At 41.7% G+C, this 11,742-nt stretch overlaps 1 protein-coding gene across 4 annotated transcripts in view; it reads left to right on the top strand.

The window, feature by feature from the left end:
• The first annotated feature begins 890 nt into the window (after positions 1-890).
• ARHGAP5 (Rho GTPase activating protein 5) overlaps positions 891-11,742 on the top strand; it is a 59,801-nt gene continuing 48,949 nt past the window's right edge. For all 4 annotated transcript variants that reach the window (XR_012673892.1, XM_075151696.1, XM_075151695.1 and 1 more), the window contains exons 1-2: positions 891-1,224; positions 8,780-8,884. The gene's annotated coding sequence lies outside the window, so the exon portion shown is untranslated. The remainder of the gene's footprint in view (positions 1,225-8,779; positions 8,885-11,742) is intronic.

Genomic DNA, 11,742 nt, shown 5'->3' with positions numbered 1-11,742 from the left:
AGCACAAATACTGCTTGTTGGCCGCTTTGCAACGCTGTCACTGCGCGAGTGCTTCGCGGGCCTTAATTACAAGCCAGGAGGCCTCTGAGAGTGGGAGAGGGATTTTACCTCTTGCTAGCCACCTGCAAAATGGTGGCATGTGGGGATAACGCTGAGAAGCGTGAATTACATTTGGTTGCTTAATCTGACTCCTGAATTGCCACGGCGGCTGGTATCGTTTGCGAAGCAATGCCCTGCGCCTCCCTTGCAGGCGCTGTGCGGGCTACACCTGCAGGCCCCAGAGCGGGCTCTGCTGCCAGTCCTCACTTTTGTAATGATTCCGGAAAGAAAGAAGTGCTGTGCTACGCTGGCTAAACCTGGGAAACATTGTGAAAAGTTACAGGCAGCCTGCCAAGACAGAAGCGGGCGAACAGGGCTGACCAACACAGCATTTTGGCATCTTTTAATTCCACCCCAGCCAACCGCCATTTTCCTCCCTTGGAGGCACGGCTGCTGGGTGAGAGCACAGGCCAGGCTCCAGCTGTCTCCGTCCCCTCCGCGGAGCCGGCCGCGCTCGGGAACAAGCCCCGTCCGTCGCCTACGCGCCGTGTGGACGGCCCCACCTCGGAGCCGCTCCCGCGGAGGGAGCGCCGCGGCGACCCGGCCTGCATCGCTGCCCGAGGCGGGACTAGAACCCGCGGTCCGCCGCCTCCCGGCTCCTCGCGCTACGCGTGCGGCCACCGGGGCACAAGCGAGGCGCCCGGCGCGCGTGCCCGCACGGGCCGGGGAGGGGAGGGGAGGCGGAGCGGCGCGCGTGCGCGCGCAGCTGGCGGCCGGCGGCGCGCGCTCTCCCAGGCTTCCCAGGGAATCCAGCGGCAGCAGGAAGAGGCGCTTCCCCGCGCACGCGCAGCTGGCCGGGCGGGCGCGCGCTGAGCCGCGGCGGCGGGAGGGAGGGGGGAGGGGAGGGAAGCTGCTGAGGTAAAGTTAGGGGGAGAGAGAGACTCCGTCAGCGAAGCGAGAGCCGGGGAAGCTCGGCGGCCGCCATTACTGAGCCGAGAGCGCCGGGGAGGGAACGGAGAGGTGGGACGGGGCTGCGGCGGCCGGGAGCGCTCGGGAGCTGCGGGCCGGAGAGCGGAGAGAGCCCCGCGGGGAGAAAAAGCCGCCGGGGGCGCCGGCGTGGAGAGAGCGTCCCGGGAATGCTGCCGCTCCCGCCGCCGCCGAGGAGCCGGATCCCGACGGCGCGAGGTGAGGGGAGGAATCCGGTCCCGTGGGACCTCGCCCGGCCCGGCGGCCCGGAGCGGGGCGGCCGGCCCGGCAGGCGGAAGGGGAGCGGGGGGAGGAGGCGGCTGTAGCCCGGCGAGCTGGTGCGGCGGCCGCTGGCTGTAACCAGTTCAAAGGGCTGGGGCTGGCGTGGGGAAAGGGGAGCCGGTCCCCCCCCTCCTCCCTCCCCGCTCGGCCCCCTCGGCACCTCCACGCGAGGGAGGGGAGGCAGGAAGGGCAGGGAGCGGAGTGCCTGGTCCCAGGCAGGTGATGAAGGCCTGAGCAATGGGAGGGTCTGAGCCTGCCGTACGAGGCTGCCAGCTGGTCACGGCTCTCCAGGGAGGGAGGAAGGCAGGAAGGGGAGCTTCCCTGCTCCTCTCTTCTTCCTTCCTCATTCCCTTCTTCCCCCTACTCCTTTAGCTTCCTCCCTTCTTCCATTCCCACTGCCTTTCCCCCCCCTCTTTTCTGTTCTCCTTTCTCTGTACTTCTTTTCCTCCTTATCGCCCCCTTCTACTCATTCTCGTCTTCTCAGTTCTTTTCCTTCTCTACTAAATTTGAACAGTTGTCAATTCCTTTCCTCCTTCCTTTCACCTTCAAATATTGCTCGATATTAAATTTCAGAAAACTTCACTCTCCTAATGATGTGTGTGCATTTCTGTTTTTCCACCAGGTGGATTTTAAGGCTTTGAAATAGGGTAGCCAGTTGCAGTGTTGCAGCTTTCAAGCGTTTTGAATCCCTTCAACCAGCATAACCTTTAGACTCTCTCCACCCAAGGAAAGCACCACAGATATACAGATATAATGCCACGGTGTTTTAAATGTAGGACATAAGGAGTATAAAACACTGTTTTAATTAAAAATAGAAGAAAGACCATTTACTTAAAAAGAAGACATACTTGTCACCTTCCTCCCAGAATCCACCCCACCCTTCCTCTGTACCCCCCTTTTGCCCTCTCCTGTATCGCTTTGGTATCAGCGTGGAATATTTTCTTAATAAGTAGGAGGGAAACGTTTTTAATCTAGACCAAAATAGGCCTGTGGGGGTATGCATGTATTCTTTAGTTTAGTGTCATGCAGATAACTGGAGGATTTTTTTTTTCTTAATTAAGATCCTTGACAGAAATTTAAAAACTCTACACTGCAGAGTAAAAACAGTAAAGAGAGAACAGCATTTGCTGGACAATTGAACGTCCATTTTAAACCTGTGCATTGAAGCCAGTTACAGCACTGATACTTGTATGCTTATTTCATAAATGAATGAGGAATTACTAGGTAGCTTTTTTTCTGTTGTGCTGTCTTACCTTCCTAAGGTTCTTCAGTATGACAGCTGTTTTCAGCAGTGACATCAGTGACCAGAGTTAAGTGCTTTCTCAAAAACCCCATACATATTTAAAATTTATAGTACGTATCCTAGACGAGCATATTACAAATATTCATCCAGGTGCGTTTTTATAAGGGTTTATTTTCCTTTGTGCTTCTTTGAAGATTATTTTTAAGAAGTGCTAAAATTCTTAAAATTCTATTTATAGTACTCTACTGAAACTCAGTGTTACTAGAGCTTAGGAAGTATGATGTAAATACGGTAGTTTTTTAAAAGAGTCTATAGTACTTCAAGTATCAGAAATTGTTTAGGCATTTGTTACATTATCACTAGCTTGTTTTACTATAACAAGTAGCTTTTAAGCTTGGAACATACTGAGCTTAAATAGTATGCATTTTTTTTAAGGTATCCCTATGTAATACAGCTGCCAGCATTGTAAAAATGTAAGTAATTGTAACCAAATGCCTACCACTCCCTGTTATTGGACTTTATTTTAGCTAAGGTGTTGCATGTGTAACGTAATCCAATTAAATACTTTAGGCTCAGGCTAAATTGTTTTAAAATGCTATATTTAGCACTAACAGAATCAAATGCTGCACATGTTTTTGAGGGTAAAGATAAAATGTGCTTTCCTAAAGCCGTAGGTGTTTTTCCATGTGCAAACCTTGTAGGAGAGAAAAGCACCGATCATAATAGATTGTTCTGTATAAGTTTCCCCTTTGGGACCTGTTATTTGAGTAGATGGTGCAAAAATAATTCCATTCTGTTTAATAAAGATATTAAAAGGATGCTGATGGTATCTTAAGAGTTTCAAAAGTACTTTCTTAACAGAAGGTAAATCCCATGTACTGGCATCCTTCAGGAGTATTTTGCATAAAACTTCAAAACGCCCCACATCACTGCTTTTAGGGGGCGAGTATGTGGCGTGTTGTTAAGCTTCCAGGCGTAAGGCGTCCTCCAGGGATGATACTCTCTGACCTTTACCGAACGAACGGAAGTTTGAGAAGCCAAATACTCAGCACTAAGTTTTGCTGGCATAGTTATGTCGGTGAGCAAACTGAAAACAGTGACGTTTATGGACGTGACGTACCGATGGGAGCGAAGCCGCGGTGCGTTCGTGCTGTAGGGTAACGACGGAACGCCGTTCGGGGGAGCATGCCCTGCCGGGAGCAGAGCTGGCCGTGCCGGCGGCTGGCGGCCGCTAGGGGGCTTTGTACGCGTGCCCGTCCCGCGGCCGCCGGGCGGCCCCGCGCGCCCCGGGCAGGCCGGCCGCGCTGCTCCGCCCGTTTCAGCGGGGCTTTGACGTAAGTGACACGGTATTTGGCCGAAGCTCCCCGTTGCTTCTAAAGTACTCCACCGTACTCGTAACTATAAGAAAAAGTTTAGTGTCAGGTAGTCCCGATAACGCTGGGAGTTATGTATGAGGACTGTCAAGATGATTTTTTTCCTGTATCTGTGTTATTTCTGACTTAATGGGCGCACAATACTCTTAATCTTTTTTGTTTGTTTGTTTGTTTGTTTTTGTTTGTTTGCTTGGTTTTTTCCCCCTGAGAATTTTTAGCCTAAAGGTCAGTGTAAGTGAGCTGGAATATTCTTGGGTTTTTCCATCAGTTTTAAAAAGTACTTTTAAGGGTATTACAGGTATTTTACAGATTATTGTTGGAACCCTCTCATCACTTCCTTATATTTATGGATTTTAATGAAATATTTAAAGAACAATGTGTTCAAAATTCCTTGCAGGAAAATCTGAAGCAATTGTAGTGAAGTTATTTTGAATTTGAGTATTAACTGTGCTTTTCTAGTCACTAACACCTATCGGAAGCCGGTGTAATTAATCTGTGGCTAGTTCTGCACGTTACATTTTGTGGTAAATTAGAGTTGTTTCTTTGGCTTTGAGTTACAATTCCCACCCATTTTTGCAATTCTGCATCAGTTGACATACAAGCATAACAGAAGAATTTTTGCATTTAAAAAAGTAAAACCAATACCTGCATGCACAATTTTGGAAATGTGTATATTGTTGCATCTTGGCATTAATTTAATTAAGTTGGCTAATTATTATGCATAATATTATTTGCTGCTTACATACCGCTTTTCACTTGCTCGTTTCATAATTTAAAAAAGAAGTGGATAACCGGTGTTCCCATTTTACACAGGTAAAAATTACACATATGGCTTGTACAAGGCCAAACAATAAACTACTGTTTGAATTAAGTCCCAAAACTTGTGGTGTCGGGTTCTGGATTCTATACTGCAGTTCCTCATCAAGCAAAACAACATGAAATGATCCAGATACGTGGATCAGTGAAATTTGTTGAAGTTGCTGCTGCCAGGATGTAATTTTTTTCTTTTTGCAGGAAATGCATTTTAGCCCTTTTTCTGTCCCTGCCTTGATCCCTCCTTCGTCATCCGCTTCTTTTTCTTTCTTCTATTTTTATCAGTTCTTTCTTGGATCCCCTGTATAAAATTTCTCCATTAGTTCTTTTGTGTTCTTCCTGAATAACTTTGTAAATAAGCCTGATCAGGTAGTCTTGCACTAAGAAGCTTCTCTGAGCAGTATGCACGACTTTAGTAGGAGCTTCTCCTGTGCGAAAAGAATTAAGAATTTATTTTTCCTGTAAACTTGTACTATTTCCTTTGCTGTTAAAATATAGGCTTTGAACCTATATTGAATGGTCTCAGATATTCAGATATCTGTAGATAAGTAACTTGAGAGGCCTAAGTTCAGACTAGTGCAATGCTGATAATTTGAACCTTTGCAGTTTAGCTGTTTATTGTACCTTGATCTAATTTGTATAGGTTGGTTTTTTTGTTTGTTTGTTTTTTTGTGAACAGCAAAAATAATAGATGCCCCCTGGAATGGGGGCATTCCAGCTAAAGAATGGTGTTTTGTTTTGAATTTAGAAATAAAGTTTAGGCCTTGATTTAATTTTGGGTAATACACTGGAGGTCTTCAGAGTATAGTTATTTACTATAAAATTTAATAAACTTAGTAAGAACTAAGAGCTTTGAACTTCTGTTTTTTAAACACAGTTTTGCATTGATTTGTAATATGAAGTTGGGCAGTCATTTTTTTTCTCTTTTTTATAAATTGATTTCTTTGCTTTTGTATGCAAAGAATTATCTAGGCTACATAACTCCTTTAGGGATGGTAGTTGGCCATCATACTAACCGGATCTGAAATGAACAGCGGTTGCGGTAATCCGTTCTCATCCTTCATTTACCTAGCGTGACTAATCACCATACCACTTAAACTGTATTCCTTTTCAGTCAGAGTATCACTGTTGAAGACATTTCAAGGCATTGTCCTTCTCTATCTTGTTATTGCTTGATTGAGCTTATTGCCTGATAAGCAATCTGAATCTTTTTTTCCTAGTGTTGGCTGGTACTTGCGGAATTTTACCAGGGAGCATTGTATTTACCCTTATTTACAAATAAGATTTCAAGTATGGTTGCTTAACTAAGATTACCAGCACTTGTGATGGCAAGAATATTGGCATGTTAGTAAAGAGAACAGGACACATTAAGTGGCTAGGACCTCAACAGACTTTGGTGAATTGAAATTGTTGATAAGATGACATTGGTATACTCCGTATCTAGTTTAGTTTCTAAAAAGGATTTTAATCTGAAGAGAAGATTTCTTACGCTTGTTTGAGTGAAAAAGATACTTCTTGGTAAATATTGAATGAGAAGTAACAACATTATCTTAAGCTACATCAACATTAGATTTCTTTACTAGTTCTTGAAGTGAAAATGGTTGAATTCTTATTCTGGTATGTTTTGGGTAGAGCTGTAATTACTGATGTGCTGACAGGTCTTGGAATTCAGATACCATGCTAAATATTTTCCAATGCCAGGTTTTGGTTCTCAAAAAGTGTGAAGTGAGGGATGACTCGTTATAAAAACTTACTGTCAGCAGTAACCTGAATCCAGAGCTGTAACTTTCTTGGAATCATGGTCTTTGATATTTGAAAGTGCTATACATTCAAAAGGGGTCCTACAAACCATTTCAGTGATATCTAATGCGTTTGAATCTACTTTGTGATCTGCTGTAGAGGTCACAGTAACTTTCTGATGGTGTATTCATATGCCCTGCAAAGCAGACTAGACTGTGATGGCCCTTGTTTTCATGTGTGCTTTTCTTTGCTTGACTACCTAATTTACAAACAATAGCATCAGACTATGGTAATTGAAACTAACCCTGAAAAATACTGGTCCATAAACTGTTGCATCTAGACAACATTACAGAGTGAGTAAAGGACAGTGGGAAAACACTCTTACTTCCCCTGTTGGCATTGTTTGCAGTTGCTTAAACTGTTATGGTTGTAAGCAATTCTGTAGAGTCTTTCAGACAACATTTCTGCTTCAGCCATGTTAGGTCTGCAAATGGTAAACATTTTTAGGTTCAGAAAGTAACTTCGGAAGGTATTCAGAAATACTCAGTATTTATCTGTAAGTCATTTTCTTGGCTATGGACCCACCTACAAGCTCCTGTGCAGCCACAATTACTAAATAATGATAAAATGATAAGTATTTTAGTATTTATTAGTTGCTAATAATATGGCATTCTATGCTAATGTTTAGAATTCAGCTCAGAAGCCTTTGGGAGACATGTATTTGAAAATAGGGCTTTCTCTGGCCTCTTAATGCTTCTAGCTGATCTTGTGGGGGCCTGTCTTTGAGCTTTCTCTTGTGACAGTGTGCATTGCAAAATGGCCTCCCCCAAGTCCCAGATGCATTCTCTCAGTCTGTCTGCTCTTCTGCATGTTCTTCTTCAAAGTTACATAGTCTGTTTCCTGATGTGCAACTATCTGCTCTGCTCACCTAGCTGTGGTCGTAGAGGAGTGCCACAGCTAGGAGGTAAGGGCAGGGGGTGTGACTTACCTCCTGTCATCTCTTTCAAGTGATAGAGTTTATCTTTGCAGCTAGGCTAGGCTTAGTGCAGGACTGATAGCCTGCTGCCTAATGATTTTGGTGTTGTTTGGTCCCACAAGTTGAGAATTGCAGTATTATTGTGGTACTAGTATACTGCTTATCACTAGTGCTGAACCTTTTTTGTCCAAAAGAAAGTTTACTAAAGCTTAGACTTTTTCAATTAGCTGTACTATTCTGAAAGCAAAGTGGAATTACTAAGGATATAATCATAAGTGACAAAAAAAGAAAAAGCTCTGCCATACCTTCTTGATGTTATGTTTAGCACGTATACAGCATGGTGCTGTATCTTGCTTAAAAATGACACCTTTCCGTAGTTAAAAGTGGCTTGAATCATAGAATCATTTAGGTTGGAAAAGACCTTTAAGATGATCACGCCCAACTGTTAACCTAGCGCTGCCAAGTCCACCACTAAACCATGTCCCTAAGCAGCACATCTACACGTCTCTTAAATACCTCCAGGGATGGTGACTGATCCAGTGCAAGTGCCTCAAGTTCTTTTCCTTTTCTGCATCTTAATATATGCATCACTGTCCTGACATTCAAAGCCTGGGTTTTGCGTGGATGCAAACTGAAGAAGTTCTGTGGAAGTGTGTTCCATTTTTGGTTACTTTGTAGCAGCATCCCTGCCATAAAATCAGCACTTATCAAGGTTATACTAATAATTTGTATCCTAGTTGAGAATTCACAATCTTCAAGTATAGTTATGCTTTCAATTTCTGATTTGTCACAGTCTGTGAGACCTTTTAATTTAGAAATGCTGTACTGCAAGTAAAAGGGTTTTGAGGTAGACTACTTTTTTCTAGTAATAAAATTTATAAACATGTATTTAGCCATACATTCATTTAATATATTTTGTACTTACTGACTATACCGACTTCATCTTACAAAACTATGTTCTAGATATTTTAGAATTCCAAATTCTTCTACAAGTGATTAGTGTTTTTTATATCTCACATTTTCTGTGTTATCTGAGACACTATATTCTTTTTTTTTCAGAAGCAGCTTCCGTAACCTAGGTATTGTTAAAATACCAAGTTGAACTTATGAAATCTCAGTCACTTAAAAAGAATTGTGCCCTCTCTGTCCCAAGTATTAATAGCTGTGCTTACAGGATTTAAACTCTCTAAGTTTAGAGGAAGACCATCTTGAGCTCTGAGTTCTATTTGTGGGTTTAAAATGAGGAAAACAATCCTCATGCATAGGTTAAGTGTTGTACCTTCTCTGATTGCTACTTCTGCTTTCATAATTTTGAAATTATTAACAAATCTTATGTTTTGTTTTCAGATCCCTCAGGGAAGGACTTCCTGAAGGACACTGTTTAAATGTGTGACATTACGCAGGAAGATCACAGCAGGATAATCATCTTGCTTTGCACCTTGTTTTCCTAGGGTAAGTTTGGGATTTAGGTCTTCATAATCTTGTGTTTAGTGGGGGAGATGGGTGAATAAGTACAAGATGGTACACGTTATTTTCTTTATAACTATATTTGGAAATCTAAAAGCCTGTAGAGACAAGGTCCTATGGTGCGACTGTAGAAGGTCAGAGATTCTTCCTGCAGTGATGTCATACACTTTGTGTCTTCTGTAGTTCTTCAGAATTTTTCTATTTAGACATAGAAACACACTATTATTTTCAATTCAAAGACTGAAATTAGTTGGGGAAATCAAACAACCCCTCCTTTGAATCTGTAACAAAGATGAAGGCAGGGGGGCAATGAATTGGACTGTTTCCAATTTGTTATAACAGAATTAGGCAGATTGAAATAAGATAATTGAACTAACTTACCATGAATTTCCAGTGTGTATGTTTTAAAACTGTACAAAACTATAAAGTACCTTTAAATTAGTGGTATACTGAAAAGAAAAATCTTCCATTTGGGGAGCAATTTAATAATGATTACATATTAAATGTGAAGCCATTATGATGTTGGGTTTTTACCAGGTTTATTACTAAATTAACATAGATTTAATTCTGTGACTTTGCTTTGTAAAATCAGTGCAGAGTAGAAACTGTATAAAAAATGAAAAGAAAACCACACTGGTTTTAAACATATTTAGAAGCTCCCACTATGGTGAAAATCTTCCATGTCAGAAATTTTGTGAGAGGCTCTGTTTGTTTTCACTTTGTCAGTGTCCCATTTCACCTTACTCTTTGTACTTACTCACTTCAAAATGTATCGATTTGATAAAAAATTTATTGCTGGAGGAGGAAGAACCTGTGCTACGTGAGGATGTAGAGTATCTGAAAGTATTGATTGTTTCGTATAAACTAGTTGCAAATTGACAGCGTCTTCCTGATTAAATGAAATAGTCCCGTAGATGAAGATTTTTGTATTCCAGTTTAGTCCATGTCAAATCTGTATTGTGCTATGGTAAACAGAAAACATTTATAGTGGAAGTGCTGACTAAACTTCTCATTCTAATAGTTTGAATGATGCTACTATGATAAGCTTTGCTTTAGAAAGAAAACACTGGGTTTATTTGTAGTAATATAAACACTGCTGGTGAAGGATTTACTTTTGCTAAGTATTTTTATTCCCAGAGCCATTTTCTGTTAGCTCTAAATTCTGTGTTTTAAGAATATAAAAAACACATTGGAAACAGTAAAAAGCAAAATTTAAAATACAAGTTCTCTTTCTGAATGTGTCTTTGAGTAAACTGACATAACCAAAAAAAGAAAAATAATTCCCAAAACACAGCATAAAAGTTTCAGTTCTTGCAATATAAAAACTCTCAAGTATAAAAATTAGACCAAGTTTACTTTCCTCTTCATTTTGTAATGAAATTTATACTTTTTTATAAAAAAGATACTTTCCTTGACTGATTTCTGTAACTGAAAGCTGTTATATATGTATTTTTTATTTTATATTTTGGTCAATGAATTTCATTACAAATATTGTTACATAAATACTATGTTTCTGATCAGAATGTCAGTCTTCTGTTTCTAGGTGTTAGTAAGTTGGAAAGTTCTGTTGGCCAGGCATTGATTCTATACAAGATATTAAAGGTTTAAATATTTTTATCTTCTATTGCAACTTTTAGTGATACAAATACTTCCTTTACTGCTGCATGTCTTAAACTCAGATGTGTTTTAGTAGTCGTCAAGTAGTTTTACAAGTATTAAAGCAGATTTTGAAAGCTTTTTGGATGACAGTTCCTACACATTTTTTTTTTTTTTTAAACTAAAGGAAGGTAGTATTGAGAAAGTACCATTCTCGACAAAGTGTTGCTAAGAATGACGAAATACATAACAAATAAAGCTGAGATATTGAGACTAAAATTTCAGTATTGATGCTCATTATACTTTTTCCTTCATATAAAGGCTATTTACAGGTTTGTTTACATACATTTATGTTGTTATTTTGTACTTCACAAATGTAAACCCAAATATGTTAAGTGTAGTAGTTGTACCTTTCATTTGTAGTGCCGTGTGATAGCTTTCTTTTTACCAAGAAAATGAGAAAAGTATTTTTATCAAAATATTTTCACAAAATTGTAGAACGGTGTAGGAGGTACCTCTGGATGACCTCTGGAGGTCATCTTGTCCAGCCTCCCTGCCCAAGCAGGGTCACCTAGAGCAGGTTGCCCATGACCATGTCCAGGTGACTTGAATATCTCCAATGAAGGAGCCTTCACAACCTCTCTGGGCAACCTGTGCCACTGCTCAGTCACCCTTACAATAAAAAAGTGTTTCCTGATGTTCATATGGCACCTCCTCTGTTTCTGTCTGTGCCTGTTGCCTCTTGTCCTGTCACTGGATGCCACTGGAAAGAGTCTGGTTCTGGCTTCTTTGCACCTTGCCTCCAAATATTTGTACACATTGATGAGATCCCCCCTGAGCCTTCTCTTCTCCAGACTAAACAGTCCCAGCTCTTTCCTTGTATGAGAGATGCTTTAGTCCCTTAATCAGCTTAGTGGCCCTTTGCTGGACTCTCTCCGGTAGCTCCGTATCTCTCTTGTACTGTAGAATTGGACACAGTGCAGTGCACCAGGTGTGGCCACACCAGTGCTGCGTAGAGGGGAAGGATCACCTACCTTGGCCTGCTGGCAATACTTTGTCTAATGCCACTCAGGATACTGTTAGCCTTGTTTGCCCCAAGAGCATGTTGTTGGCTCATGTTCAGCTTGCTGACCACTGGGATCCCCAGGTCCTTTTCTGTAAAGCTGCTTTCCAGCCAGTTGGCTTCCAGCATATACTGGTACGTGGGGTTATTCTTCTCTGGATGCAGGATTTTGCAGTGCACGAGG

This window comes from Calonectris borealis, chromosome 5, assembly GCF_964195595.1.
Source record: "Calonectris borealis chromosome 5, bCalBor7.hap1.2, whole genome shotgun sequence".
NCBI lineage: Eukaryota > Metazoa > Chordata > Aves > Procellariiformes > Procellariidae > Calonectris > Calonectris borealis.
The sequence above is the reverse complement of the archived record's forward strand: the minus strand, read 5'-3'. Positions and strand labels throughout refer to the sequence as shown.